Below are 13,239 nucleotides of genomic sequence, written 5' to 3'. Positions count from 1 at the left end.
CCATGTGAGTTCGAGTGGGTTGGAAGAGATTATTCGGTGCCCTGAGTGACCACCAAGTGATGCCGTAGGTCCTTTTTTTCCATCAACATGAGGTACAACATACACATTTTATCTTGAGCCCCGTACTAATAATATGTGGTGGGAAAATAGAGTTGCTGCTCCAGTAGCATCGAATAATTTTTCATGTAGGGGAGAGTTTCTTATTAGTAGTTTTTACCAATCATTGACTTTGAGGTAATTACTATGAGCTCCTTGGAATATGATTTTCAGTGCTTGTGAAAATAGAGGGTGTTTCTGGAATTACAATAGTACCAGTGTAGAAGTTGAAGCTATTCATTCAATTAATTATTGTTGGCTGTTAACAGCACATGGTGAATTAAAGGTGGATTAATTAAATAACTAGAAAACAATTGTAATGAATGTAGCCATGTCATGTCCAGGTCCACCCAATTAATAAAACATTTCGTTTGATGATGAAGCAACAGTTAGGCAGGAATGTAAGAGTTTGGTGGGTCTTCTTATTATTATCTCTTACTCCCTCCCTCCATTTTTAAAGTTCAGTATTTTATTTTGGATTGTCTCTTAATAAGTGTTCATTTTGTAAAGTTAGTGGGTAAAAGTTGATACATTTTTCATTTTGCCCATAAAAGTAGATTCCATTTTAAAAAGTTAGTGAGTAAAAATGTAATGATAATGTTTTCATAGAGGGTAAGTAGAGAAAATGGAGGTAAAAGTTTATGTAAAAGATATAATGATGATGTTTTCTTAATATGTTGGAGTTACGAAACGAAACACTTAAAAATGGACGGAAGAAGTATTAAAAAAGAGTTCAATTCCTTGTAAAAGTCAGGGGAACTTAAATAGGGGTCATCTCCTACATAGATACTTATGTCTTAATCCTTAAAGGTTTGAAAACTTATGTTGTCATCTTGAAATTTAAATAATACTCATCTTACCCTTAATATTTGGTTTACCATGTTTTTTTTAAAACAAATTTGAATGGATAATATCCTATAACTATCAGGAAAAATTGTTTCGTGGAGGTCCTGTTTTCATTAGAATTTGTTGTAGATAATTATTATCACCTTATACACGTTTATTTTGTTTGCACAGGTGTCCCACCACCCCATTTACTCTCCACTTTCCCATTCTCAATCCTTCAAAACAGGGACCCGGGGACCCTGCTGAGCGGCACCCCTGCCGAGCGGGTGTCGAGTGGCCAATCCGACCATTCATGTCAAAATCGACGGCCTAGATCGAAACATCTTTTCCTTTTTCCTTTTCTTTTTTTTTTAAATCTATTCGGTATCTTTGCATCCGGACCGTCCAAAACACTTTTGAAAACACTTTTGGACGGTCGAGATGCGCTCGGCACCCCTGCCGAGCACCCCGGCTTGGCAGGGTCTCCCAGTCCTCAAAACAGGGGAAAGTAGAAACTGAAAAAAACAAAGAAAGGGGAAACGGAAAAAAGGACGGTAGGTCCGTTCGGCGAGCCCCGTTGGTCCACTTTCCCCATCCTTTCCTGTTCGAAACAAAAAAATAAAGAAGAAGGAAACCGAAACGGCCGGCAAGCTCCGTTTCTTCGTTTCGTGCCGAAAAAATCCAAAAGGAAACCACCGCTGACCTCCAAATCCAAGTGATCAGCTTCGACGGTGGCGGACAGCAAGCTGAGATGGTGGACAAGATTCACGAGGCGGCTGGCACTTGGGGGTTTTTCTAGATCTAAACCATGCGTGTCATACATTTTTTTCCCCTCGATAAATGAGTGTCAAACGTTGAGTTGATGAACGGCTAAGTTTGACTCTCTACCTGTTTTTGTCCTCAATGGGTATTTCCAGATCTGAAACCATGTGGCAATTTGTCATGTTTTGCTTAAAAAATGTTTCAACTTATTTGCTGCACGTCCTCATGTCCACGTTGTTCGTTTCACTCATCTTATGAATTCTTTGCATTTGTACTGTCGTGTTTGCAAATTTGTGACCCATTTTATCATGTTTTTAACTTATTTGTCATGGTTGCAGATTTATTTTGTGTATAATAATATTAGCTTCAATTTCATGGTAACTTGTAAAAAAATTCATGATAAGTATTGTCGATTTGATTTTAATGCATGTATTGAGTAATTTTATGGCGAAATTTGTCATGATAAAACATGGTGAATTTGCAAAAAAATTGTCATGAAATGATTGTCATAGTTTGATTCTCAATTGTCATGATTTCGGTATGTTTGTTTGGATTTCACAACTTCATAATGATATCGATTTACAATAGTTTTTTTTTTTAATAGCGGAGAGGGAATGTTGGGTGGGATAGCATGGTGAGAATGTTTAGGAATCCATTTGACTCTTTCAAAAGGGGAACTTAAATAATTGAAGATAATCAAAATATAATATATATATATATATATATATATATATATAAAATTTATCGGGGCGGTTCCGGAGACACCAAAAAAAACACCTCATAGTTCCCGATCAAATTTTGATAATCCGAGCCGCTCAATGTGATCAGAACGTGATTTTAAGGGTACCCACAAGAAATCAGCAAAAAAAATGACCGGGAAGGGCTTGATCCGAACAATTTCAAACAGTTTTTTATTGAACGGTTCAAATAAAACTGCTCAAATCAAGCCTTTTCCGATCATTTTTTTGTCAATTTCTCGCGGACACCCTTAAAATCACATTCTGCACACATTGAACGGTTTGGATCATAAAAATTTGATCGGGAACTATGAGTTTGAGATTTGGGGTGTTTTTTTAGGTGTTTTTTTGGGTGTCCCTTGAACCGTCCCGATAATTTATATTAATATATAACTAGGGTTATAATGGGACAATAAAGCATTTTGAGGATAGGAACATAAGTATTCAAAACCACTAGGATGAACACTTAAATAAGTCCTCCAAATAGAATGCCTATTTAATTTCTTCAAAAAGTTAAGTGGGTCTCATCTAGCATATAAAAAAGTATAATATTTTGCTGCAATAATTTGTGCTTACAAATATACAGTAAATTTTTATTAGTATTTCCAATTTGTAAAGTCTAGTTTTAATAGTATATCCCCCTTTTTCCCTTTGCAATGGGCTTCACCATACGATTGGTGGATTTGGGGGCCCTTTAACAGTCCATTTTCAAGATCAGAATCGTTCATGTTTAAAACTCAACAACACACCAAAAATTATGCTATTCAGATACTAATAACTGGCTTATCAGAAACATATTTGTTTTTCAAAAAAAAAAAAAAAAAAGGTTCAATGAACTTCAATCTAGTGTGCCCACCTCAGTTAAAGACAGGTATTTCAATTAGGTATCGATTTGTATTCAAACAACATGATTTTGGTGTGATCAATGTTATCGACGAGTTCTAAAGTATATATAGTTCCAATCATAAAGACGGATCCGTTAGGGGCCCCAAAATGCACCTACTGTATGGTGTGAAGCCATTCCTTTTCTTAAAGGCTCTTCTCATTAGAGCATCTCCAACTCTAAGGGAGGTATCAAACCAAAATTGAAGAGCCACGTAAGCAAAATGCACTCCAAGGGAAGTAACAAATTTGCTATACAACTTTGGTGTAGCTCTCTCACTTATCAAGTGACTATTTAACTTGCCAATTGCTACATGTGTCAACAAAGTTAATTATGATGTAAAAATTTGATATCTCCCTTGAAGATGCACTTAGAGAATTACTAATCATTGGAAGATAACAACCGGTATTGGAAAGTGGAAACTTACTCTCATGCATATTAGCCTTAAGTAAGAAACATTGATCGTGTTATGATGCCATCGCCATTCGTGAGATAACAAGCCAGACCACATCTTCAAAGCACAACTGTACGACTGTGTCTAAAGCCGTTCGGTGCACATGTGAATTCATGTGCATCAGAGGAATAAATTACTTTTAACAGTTGTGTTGGTTGCCTTGCATGAGCCGAATCTACTGCGTCCGTCTAGAAAATACATCTATATATGGCCATAATATATGGTCCCTATACAGACCACTGATCAAGATAACCCAAAGTTTCAAAAAAACAATCGAGGGCAAGTTGATTAGCCGCATGTGGTCAAAAATTGTTGTCCGGAAAAGTACAAAGTCCAATGTGGGAGCAGTGTGAAGCACATGTGGCTGCTATTATTATTATTATTATTAGTAAAACAAAAGACACGAAAGCGATCCATATCCATGAAACAGACATTCGAATCCATGGTGGGTCATTGGACCGTGACTACACCATTTTGATGAAGATTTCAGTACTGCCTTATAGTGACAATTATTGGGATGATTAATCAACAAGTTTTTTTAAATCAACAAGTTTTGTTAGACTTTTTAAATAAACAAGCCTATGATGCACACTTGATTAATACTTTGACAACGATCACTAGGAGTAGTCAAAAATGAATAGTCCGCCTGGGCTGTCAATATCTATACGTAGTTAACTTGTTAACACGTTAATTCTTCTCTAATTCCCGACTGATATATACAATATTGTCAAAGAAAACAAAAGTTATATGTAACCAACGCAACCAAAAACCGCAACAAATGAAACAAAATACACCTGAAAATGGAACCATATAAAAACTTGTAATACATGAATCGCAAATCCGATGAACTTCATCTCTTTATGTCACACACTCATTTAGACCTACACTAAAAAGATACGTGACATAACCAACAAAATATAGAATATTCGTATAGCGCACGTCTGTTTTGTTCGGTTTGGTTTTGAGTGACTGAGCGAATTGCGGTATTCTAGATTTTTCCATTGAAAACGTAGTCATCAAAAGTCGCCCCTCCCTCTTATCTAAATCGCCTAATGAGTTCTTTTGTAAGGATTACAGATTCTTTGATTCTCATCCTTCTTTCAAAAGGATTTAAGCGAACCCCAATGGTTGGCCAAGTGGTCTTACCTGGGAAGTACTTATGGGTTCGCTCTCTTATGCGGTCTCGATTCCATTCTTCTTGCCAGTAACTTTTTGAATATTAGCTGTGATGCATAGGTCTAAACTAAACTATTATATATAATTCCTTCTCTGAATATCCACAGTGGCATAATAAAAAATGAATAATTAAAAGTTGTTACATCAGTTTTTGATTATCTATTTAAGAGATTGTTAAGGTTAGCAACGTAGAGGTCCACAATGACATAATCAAAAATGAATAGCCAAAACTTGCCACATCACTTTTTTAAATTACAAAAAACTAAAATATCCTGCATTCTTTGGTGTATTTGGCTTGCCAGAAATAAGGCTGTTTTTGAGTCTATTACTTCATCCCCCTCTCAAGTCCTCATTCATGCTAAAAATCTCTTTCAATCTATTTTACAAGCTTTTGCCTCTCTTAAATCTCCCTGCGTTCCTCTCTCACAATCCTTCTCTAATAAGAACCCTCCAACTTGTCCACCACATAGATCCAATAGCTCCCCATATTTTACATCATTTACTTTCCATGTTACTCCATGCATTTGTAATTGTGAAGAGCCAGTTTTGGATATTTTTTGTGCCCATGCTTATAATGTGCAACTCAAAAAATCTAGAGTGGGCATATCCTTCAAGGTTCATTCCAGGCTTGTGGGCTCTTTCCTCAGAAGCTCTTCCTATCCTAAGGATTGCGCTTCTATTCTCCCTTTATTTGAGGAAGTGAGATGGGCTTTAAAAAGACATTATTTGCATATTAACATTCACACTAATGTTGCTTCTCATTTTCACCAGTTGAGAAGCACTAAGGAGTTCCCAGCCATAGCAGCTCCGTTGTTTTTTGATTTCTGCTTCCTTGTGCAATCAGTTCATTCCTGCAGTATATCCCTTTGTGAGCGTGGCAGGATTCATCAAGCATCTTTTTTGGCAAAGTTTGCAGCGTCTTCCAGAATCCATTCTGAAGCTGATACATTTTATCCTTTTGACAACGGATGAGTTATCAAGGATTCTTTTTCTTTGGAAGCTTGTATCTCTTAGGCTTGCTTGATGTATTTACCTTTTGTATCTTTGTTGGACTTTGGATTGTAATAACTCTTTATTTATCTATGAAGTTTTCTTTGTTGTCAAAAAAAAAAAAAGTTTTGAAACTAATACGAACAATTTATTAGAAATAAAAAATAATTTTTGAAAAAACAGTTTTGTGTAACTACAGTTTTTGAAAAAAAGTGATTTTATATAAGAAAAGGTTTTGAAAAAAAAGAACAATTTTTTTGTATAAAAATTCTTTTTGGAAAACAATTTTTGGGATTTTTTTTTCTTTTTTTGAAAACATTGGGGGGGGGGGGGGGATTTTTTTTTCTTTTTTTAAAACATTGTTGGGGGGAAGATTTTTGTATAATGATGGGTGTATTTGATTGAAAATATGTGAGATTCACTAAATTTGGTTATTGACAAAAGATTATTAGTTTTGGTTATCCAAAATCCAAAATTTGATTATCTCTAAAGAGATTGATAAGTTTAATTATACTATAGTGAGCCATATTTTGTACAAATATTATTAACTTTAAAAACTTATTACTTTTGATTATGCCATTATAAATAGCCTTAGTTTCTCCTTGTTTACTTCATTATGGGGTAATTATTATTTGGAGTGACGGCTCTACTAACATTTGAGATGTCCACCTCACCCTAACATGCCAAAAAAACTAGTATTAAAAAAATCGAAACTTGTTAAATTGTTACTAGAAGACTTATCTCTATGATCTATCTAACCTTAAAAAAAAAAAATCAATCAAACACTGAAATGGCTAGGCGTGGGTTTCACCACCACAAAAGTAGAGAACCAGAGATTCTAACAGGGCCCCTTCCGTTCAAAAAAGAAAAACGGCCCCGTTCTCTTCTAATCTGGAACGATCATGCTTTACTGTGCAAGCATATGAAAAGACTACGGAATGAACCGTAGGAATTAGTCTGAACTTCCCAAAAAAAAGAAAGACATAAGGTAATAGCAAACGATTATTTATCAACTTTCGAGAGAAGATAAGAGAATGGGCAGGGCATCTTATGGTCCATTCAATGCTCTACAAGTTTTGAGTTCATTCGGCTGACTCTATTCCGCCTCCTAAAAAGATCTCTCATACCAAAATACGCAACAAAATTTTGAAATATTTGAACAAAACTTCTTACCCAAGCACACACATTAATCGTTTATATAGTTCTTTGATTTGATATCAGCACTATCTCAAGAGTACATCAAATTGCCCCAGCGGTACTATTATCCGACGGGAAATTATATACCCATAAACATTCACACAAACACTTTACACATACTCACATTTATTTGTAAGTTCCACACACACCGAAGGTTGCGTAACTGTGTAACTGTGTAAGTGTTTGTAGTTGTAATGAATTGTTCTCTGCCATATCTCTGTAGTGACGTGCAAATTCTGCCATGTCTTGGCAGCATGCCAAACCACATGCCCAAATAACCAGCAACCCATTTAATTAGTATTTTGTATTTTCTCTGTCTCATTCAATCTCTTTCGTTCGGTTCATCAATAGGTAGTCCGATAACTTAATTTAACACAAAATAAGACTCAATCATGGTCTCAATTCACGGGACATCTCGATCGTTAAGAGTTTGATAAAGTCATTTTTTACGGTTCATAAAAGAATCAACATCGGGCGGTCAGGTTTGTTCTTGTTCTTTGGCATTGGTTTGTTTTTCTGCTGTTGGTTTCAGGTTTTTGCTTAGGATGTCTGTCTTTTGGCGTTGTTGGCTTTTGATTGTAGGTTTCAGGTTTTTTTTTTTTTTGGTGCGGTTGGCTTTTTGCCTTCCTTTGCTTTGGTTCTTGGATGACGTTTTGCCAGTGTACCCGAAATTTATTTTAATCTTTGTAATCTTCTTCAATGATTAATAAAATCTTTTTGCTTAAAAAAAAATATAACGGACGGTCAGAGTACCTATCTACTACTCTCAAAGACAATATGATTCTTTCAGACTGACGAATGGTGCTACCCCTCAAAAGGGTAGTACTGTGATGCTCCGCCGAGTGGGGTCCACTCCGGTCTCACTCTGATTGATTGAAAACGTCCACTACGTAAAGCTCATTGTGTAGAACAAATATGCAAAAAAACCAGTTCGATCGACGCACCCGATCAGAACACATATAACATGGAAATAATGGGTTCCAGTGGGTTTAATCTAGTGTTTCAGATCTATTCTTTTCAAAATTAAGGTGTTCCAATCAGGCACTTTATGATATTCGATCGAACTATTTTTTGCATAGTTGTTCTTTCCGATAAGCTCTACAAAGTGAATGTTTTCAATCAATCAGAGTGAGATCGGAGCGGGCCCCACTCGACTGGGCAACACCATCCCTCTGTCCGATTCTTTCTAAGAAATCTTGATCCATGATCAACCTAACTTTTCAGGTGAATGTTAAACATTTCCAATTCTTTCTAATTAAGAAACCTTGATCCATGATCAACCTAACTTTTTCAAGTGGATGTTAATAAACATTCGAGACCTATAAAATAAACAGTCTTGCTAATAGATGCTCCTGGGTCAATCGTTTATTTTTTGATGTCATTATTGGTAGATGTTAAAATGAATATAAAAAATATATATATAATTAAAGCATTTAAAGAATTGTAAACTTATGCCCTAGGGCACCTTGAAACATTTGCCAAAAACAAAATATTCATCTATCACTCTCAAGACAAACACGATTCTTTTTGAGTAACTTGATTCATGATCAACCTAACATTTTGCAGGTGAATGTTAAACATATTGAGACCTATAAAATAAACGGCTCTCAGGGTTCAAATGAGCAATTATCAGCGTTAGTATTCGAATTTAGCAGCCAACAACTTAGGTTCTTTCAAAAAAGGAGTCAAACAAAAAGCTTCACCCTATCCAACAAATAGCAATTACCAAAACAAAAAAGGCAACACCAGCAACCGGATTTGAACATTCCCAACATGATTTGACCAACATTGGTTATGGTTACAAAGTTAAAAATCAAATCCCAAGCCAACACTGTCTAACGCCAGCTTCTCGGATCGGTCTGTGACACCGCAATTACTTCTTTTTGTACTAATTAAAAACTGCTTAGAAACACGAACGCTATCCACATCAAATTATTTGGAGATACTTGCAGACATACCGAGATCACATTATTTAGAGAATACTTGCCAAAATGAGTATTTCCCATGACAAGAAAAGAAAATGACACAAAACATTGCTACATCCACTAAATCTTCTTTTCATCCGAAATCTTCTTTTCATCCGAAATCTTCTTTTCATTCGAGGAACCGAAGGAAAACAATATTTAGTGGGGGCAGCAAAAATAGGATAAGAATTGGACTGCCCTAATAATTATGTGGGAGAAAATAGAGTCGCTGCTCCAGTAGCATCGAATAATTAATTTTTCATGTAGTGGACGGTTTCTAGTACTAGTAGTTTTTAGTTTTTACCAATCATGACTTTGAGGTAATTACCACGAGCTCCTTGTAATGAGAAAATCTTGTTTACAGAGGTGTTGTACAGCACTCAATTGTGACCGTCCAAAAGTGTATTGGACGGTCGAGATGTTAATGAAACTTTTCCGAGGAAGAGTTAAACTTCATTAAACTCCGGACCATCGAGAACACTTTTGAACAGATGTGATTGATTGGTGCTGTAAACAGGCTGTTTACAGTACCTCCATAAATAAGACAGTAATATGATTACAGTGCTTGTGAAAATAGGGGGGTGTTTGTGGAATTACAATATACTGCTACTGTAGAAGTTGAAGCTAATTCAATTATTGTTGGCTAGCTGTTAACAGCACATGGTGAATTAGAGATAACTACTAGAGAACAATTGGAATGAATGTAGCCATGTCATTGTCCAGGTCGAGCCAACTACTACATTTTCGTTTGATGATGAAGCAACAATTAGGCATGGAAACTACTGGAATGTACCGTAAAAGTTTAGTGGGTCTTATTAAAAAAAAAGAGAGTTCAATTTCCTGTAAAAGTTAAGTGGGTCTCATCTCACATATAAAACAGTACGGAAAATTTCTTTTATATCCTTTCAACTTTGACAAAAATTTATTTTGATCATTCACTTTTTAATTTCTGCATAAAAATACTTCGACTTTTCAATTTTTTTCAATGTCATCCTTTAGAAGGAATCCGTTTTCTTTGAGTCCTGCGTCGGGCCGTCTCCGGCCACCAGACGGCAGATCTAAGCTGTCCAAAAATTCTATAAAAAAATACGAGTGAGCCAACGCAGGAATCAACGGCATCCGATGTGTATAGGGTGCTTGATCAAAACACTCTATTTTTCGTGTATATATGTATATATCCCTATGGATGACATTGAAAAAAATTGAAAAGTCGAAGTATCTTTATGCCGAAATTGAAAGGTGAAAGACCAAAATGAATTTTTGGTCAAAGTCGAAGGGATATAAAAGAAATATTCTCACAGTAACGGTACTAATATTTTGCTGCGATATTTTGTGCTACACTAATGGTACTAATATTTTGTTGCGATATTTTGTGCTAACAAATATGCATAAACAGTACAAACCAAAAGGTATGAATGACTATTAGAGTCGCATGAATAGACATGACTATTGGGATCAATCAAAGAGATCGATGCGATCTTTAACTAATAGTCATAATTCGTGCCTATATAAGGGTAAGGGGTTCTACCAATTGGTAGAGAGATAATCAGAACAAGTCTGATTGTTGTTTCTCTCTAGAATTATTTCTTACTCCCTCCATTCCAATTTATTTGTCCAATATTGGGAATCTAACTTATTTATGGAGCATAATGATTACACCTAAAAGTAGTTTACTTTTTAATATTTACCCTTCACATCTTTTGAAAAGTTACTTTATTTCAAAAAAGTAAAGGCAAAAATGAAATTTTATCCATTTAAAGGTCAAACGGACAAATAAATTGGGACAAAGCAAAGTCTAAAAATGGACAAACAAATCAGGATGGAGAGAGTATATTTTTTCTTGGCGGGCTCGCAAAATCCGAAGGTATTCGGGTCTTTCTTTGTTAGTGCATAACGCAATTAGACAACGGTTTAAGACTGAACTTTATTTATCTTGGAGACGGCTTCGCTGTAACCCAGTGCGCACCAAATTTGCTCGAATTGATGGGGGCGAATATCGTCTCAAGGACATCGACAATGTAATGCAACTTGAAGCATCTCTTCACTCCACTTCGTGTTTATCCTCTTTCATCAGCAACTGGCGAATTTGCACCAACAGATACAAACCATTCAAGATAACCCAAAGTTTCAAAAAAACAATTCAGGGCAAGTTGATTAATCGTGTCGCATGTGGTCAACAATTCTGGAGAGGTATCTGGACAAATCTATGTCCAGGTTGATTTGAATCCAGGATGGGACGAAGCAATATTTAGCTTGTGAATAGGACATCGCCTCTTGCAACAAGGAATTGTAACAAAATTTGCAAAGTAGCATGGAAGGCACGAGACTAGTGCAACTCACTTTCTAGTATTTTGCTCGCTACTCCACCAAGAAGAATAGAGAGGGAGATGAGGATGCTCTCAGTAGTCTTGCATCATATGGTTGGTGGATTTAGAGGGCCCTTAACATCCCATTTTAAAGATCAGAATCGATCATATTTTAGAACTCGTCAACAATATTCATCATGCCAAAGATCATGTTATTTGGATACCAATAACTACCTGATCGGAACATATTTGTTTTTCTCATGCCAAAGATCATGTTATTTGGATACCAATAACTATCTGATCGGAACATATTTGTTTTTCGAAAAAATAGGTTCAATGAACTTCAACCTAGTGTGCCCAGCTCATTTTCTACAAAATAAAAAGAAAAAAAGAAGACATGTATTTCGATGAGGTATCGATTTGTATTCAAACAACATGATTTCTAGTGTGATCAATGGCTTTTTTTGATAGGATGGTGTGATCAATGTTATCAAGAAGTTTTAAAATATATATGTTTTCAATCATCAAAACGAATCCTAATCATTGGAAGATAACGGCCGGTAGTCGAAAGTGGAAACTTCAAACTCTCAATGCATGTTATGCTTAAATAAGAAATATTGTTTTGCCATCGCCATTCACAAAGACGGAATCAGGATTTTACCCTAGCAGTGGCGAAATGTATACTAAAAAAATCTAGTAGTGGCGAGACTATATAAGCTGGGCATAATTTTTTTTTTTACATATAATAATTGCATTTTCTAAAATTCTTGTCGTGGCGGTTGCCACCACTAAACCCCCCCTGATCCCATCCTTGGCCATTCATGAGATAAAAAATCAAAATACAACTTCAAACAACAACTGTGTAACTGTGTCTGAAGCCATTCAATGCATGTGGATTCATATGCATCAAACGACTTAAGGTGCAATTGTGTTCGAAATTGCTTATAACGTTGTGATGGTAGCATTGCATGAGCGGAAGTTACTGCGTTTAGAAAATATATTTATGGCCATAATATGGTCTCGGAGTGATGATATTGTTGGAACATTTCTAAAATATTTAATGAATATTAAATATAATTATGTGTGAACGATTTTTATCCAAAAGGCGTATTTATTCTGGTTAAATAAATAGATGTGAACATTGAATTTAAGCAAAAAATTAAGATGTGTCTATTTAGACTAAATGAATAGGCGTGATCAAACAAAAAAGGTATGACTATTAGGGTCACATGCATGAATAAACATAACTATTATAAATAGACATGGCTATTGGGTTTAATCAAAGAGATGTGATCTTTAGCTAACAAATCCGTGCCTACATAAGGGCAATGGGTTCTACCAATTGGTAGAGAGATAATCAGAACAAGTCTGATTGTTATTTCTCTTTAGAATTATTACTCATATTTATTTTTGGCGGACTGTTAAAATCCGAAGGTATTCAGGTCTTTCTTTGTTAGTGCATAAGGCAATTAGACAACGGTTTAAAACTGAGCTTCATTTTATCTTGGAGATGGCTTCACGGTAACCCGATGCACACCAAATTCGCTCGAATTGATGGGGGCGAATATCGTCTTAAGGACAGCGACAATGTAATGCGACTTGAAGCATCTTTGCACTCCACTCCACTCCACTCCACTTCACTCCACTCCGTATTTATCATCTCTCAAAGGCTACAACGAATTTGCACCAACAGATACAGACCACTCAAGATAACCCTTAGAGAACTTCCATACCCATGAAACAGACATTTGAATCAATGCATCAATACCACACCAAATCTGGTGGGTCATTGGACAGTGACCACGCCTTTAATTTTTGATCATGATCGATTCCCTCTTCAGTACGTACT

The sequence above is a fragment of the Rhododendron vialii genome, chromosome 7a (genome assembly GCF_030253575.1).
Source record: "Rhododendron vialii isolate Sample 1 chromosome 7a, ASM3025357v1".
Taxonomy (NCBI): Eukaryota; Viridiplantae; Streptophyta; class Magnoliopsida; order Ericales; family Ericaceae; genus Rhododendron; species Rhododendron vialii.
Note: the sequence above shows the minus strand (reverse complement) of the source record.